This window comes from Propithecus coquereli, unplaced genomic scaffold (genome assembly GCF_000956105.1).
Source record: "Propithecus coquereli isolate 6110/MARCELLA unplaced genomic scaffold, Pcoq_1.0 Scaffold740, whole genome shotgun sequence".
Taxonomy (NCBI): Eukaryota; Metazoa; Chordata; class Mammalia; order Primates; family Indriidae; genus Propithecus; species Propithecus coquereli.
The window spans coordinates 160,724-163,665 of record NW_012153508.1 but is presented as its reverse complement, the minus strand read 5'-3'; the positions used below and the strand labels follow the sequence as shown (position 1 = coordinate 163,665).

At 33.9% G+C, this 2,942-nt stretch overlaps 1 pseudogene; it reads right to left on the bottom strand.

The window, feature by feature from the left end:
- The window catches only part of LOC105824478, a 23,456-nt pseudogene that overhangs the window by 11,956 nt on the left and 8,558 nt on the right, over positions 1-2,942 (bottom strand).

Below are 2,942 nucleotides of genomic sequence, written 5' to 3'. Positions count from 1 at the left end.
GCTTGAAGGATAGATGATTCCAACAGCCAAGTGAAGCATGAGGACCTGTTTGTTCTACAGCCTATTAGGTCCCCTAGTTGATATGATGAGAGTCAGAAAGGAAATGGCAAATGGCCAGAGAAAGAGATCACAGTTTGCACGGCTTTCATGTGGACCTTCTTGCTGGGACCTTGCAATCCTTTGCCATAAAGCTGCATCTTCTTGAGACGGGTTTATGTAGGGAACAGATTAACAGCAGAAACCTATCAGGGACATTATAAAGAGTATGAAGTTTGCTAGAGTAAATGTAGTCCTATTTGAAAGGTATACAATGCTCTTTAATTTGATCTTCCAAGTCACGTTTCTTTCATATTCTTTTGTCTGCACACTCTCATCCATGTTTACCACTGCAAGATGACAAGCCAAAATACTGTCCCCAACAGTATCACAGACACTGCACTCTTAACTTTCCTTTTTAGGTAAAGAAAAATAAGGTTGGAGAAATTGGCAATCTTGAGCAAATAAAGTATGCTAAGGCTAGTTGCAAGCCAGATGCTAAAATAGTTGGTTACTGCCCGGGCGATATAAGCAATAATTCTTACTTCTAGACTATATAATGCTGATTAAACACAGTTGAATACCAATCTAATAATATTACTAAGAGAAAACCAAATCTGGAGACCATCAGAGCAGTGAGAATTTGATTAGCTCAGAAGATCTTTTGTCTCTTGACCCAGTAATGAAGTTCACCAGTGCTGTGAAGCCGTTGGCAAATGTCCAAGAATAAATTTTGCATTTCTACAGTGGAATGTTGCTCAGTAGTAAACTTATTGTGTCTGGAAGCAAAATAAAAGACAAACCTGTTATCACTGGTTGTGATTCCCTAATATATTGACCTTAAGTTCTACTGGCACCTGGTTTTGATTGTGCAGTAAAGTTTTTGTTTTCTTTTAAATTCTGTTACCAACCTCAAGCAGGAAAGCACCAATGTACACTATTTGCTACATTCAATGCTGTCTTTATGGAAAATATTCTTATTCCCAAAGCAACTCCAATTAACTTCTATTCATACTTTATGTTCTTACCATACAGGTTGGAATCTTTCATAGCTGATGTTGGAGTGAAAGCTGAATTCTCACTTGCTAGCATGCAAATAAAAGTATATTCACTTTAATTGTTTTGCAGTTTTTTTGCCTTGTCTAACCTCCACATAATTTGGATTCGTGAAGTTTAGATGTTAGCTATTAAAATTTTTAAACTTAATACATAGAATATGCAGGAAATGGCTAAATTGGTAGATGGAGATTAGTCATCTGGAGATGACATTAATGGCTCGTTACCATTAAGGGTTTATTTTAACAAAAACATTAGATCCATGTAGAAAGGCTTAAAGGAACTTATCTGTAGGTTTTTCAAATTTTTACTGTCAAAAGCTTCCCAGTTTCCCTAGGAATCCCCAGGAAAACTAATACTCCCTCACACTGGGAGCTGAACTACTACTTATATTTAGCTTTATTGTTTACAAGCTCATAGACACACGCCAACACATACACACCACCACCCATACATTTCATTAGCTTCTAGAAAATTCTAAGGAGCTATAAGACATAAATTATTGTCCTGTAATTTCCAAAATAAAAAATGAGTCTCTGAGGGCTCATTTAAATTTAAAACCTTTTCTTTCACACTCAGCTTTTTAATCCATTATTAATGCTTATTAAGCATGTCTCTAAATGTTAGATCTTTTACAAGGGTTTCTCTCATGAATCTGTTTAATATTTAACTGTCATTTATTTAATTAAAATATTCAGCAATTTTATAGATATTAATATTTCATTGTGCTTTTGATTGGAATTGGACACAAGGATTTGGATACAATTGCTATTTTAGGAAATCATATCCAATTCAAGAACATGGTATATAGATATATTCATTCAGATCTTTTACATTCTTCAGTACAATTTAATAAACATCTCAATAGAATATGAGGTATGAGGCTTATTTCCAGATGCCTTCAAGTTTTTTGCTACTGTGAAAAGTTCAGTTTTAAATGTCATATTTTAATTAGTTATTACTGGTGAATGGATAGCTTAATATCTTATTTGGCAATTTTGCTAAACTTACTTATTCTATTTGATAAAACTACTAATTATTTCTTTGTGGATTACTTTGGATAATTCATAGGAAAACACATTGTAGGAAAATAAATCTTTGTCACTTTCATTCAAATTCTCATAAGTTATCTCTATTTTTTCTTATTGCATTGGCTAACATATCTAGTATGAGAGGACTTCAAAAAGTTCATTGAAAAATGGAATTAAAAAATAAAAATGTTAAAAACATAAATTTTATTTTTCAACATAGGCTCCATGAAGGTCAAGACAGTTTTGTAAGTGATGATACCAGGCATTTAACACATTTCTGAAGAACTGAGTGTCCTGGAAATTTAACCGTGTCAATGTAATCTTTTTCACAATATTAACTGAAAAAAAAGTGTCCCTTGTAAAGATTTTTTAAGATTCAGAAACAAAAAGGTGTGTAAAGGAGCCAAATCAGGACTGTGAATGCCTAATGATTTTCCATCAAAACTCTCACAAAATTATCCTTGTTTGATGAGAGGAATGAGTAAGAGTATTGTTGTAATGGAAAAGGACTCTCTGGTGAAGCATTCTTGGGTGTTTTTCTGATAAAGCTTTGGCTAACTTTCTGAAAACATTCTCATAATGTTATTATTCTTCGGTCCTCCAGCAAGTCAACAGCAAAATACCTTTAGCAACCAAATACATTGTCACCATGACCTTTGCTCTTGACTCGTCCACTTCTATCTCTTGGTAGCCATTGCTGTGATTGTGCTTTGTCTTCAGGATCATACTGATGAAGCCATGTTTTATCTGCTTATTCTTTGATCTTGATCCCACTTGTTTAAAATTTCCACGAAAACTCTACTCTTGTCTGCAGCTGAT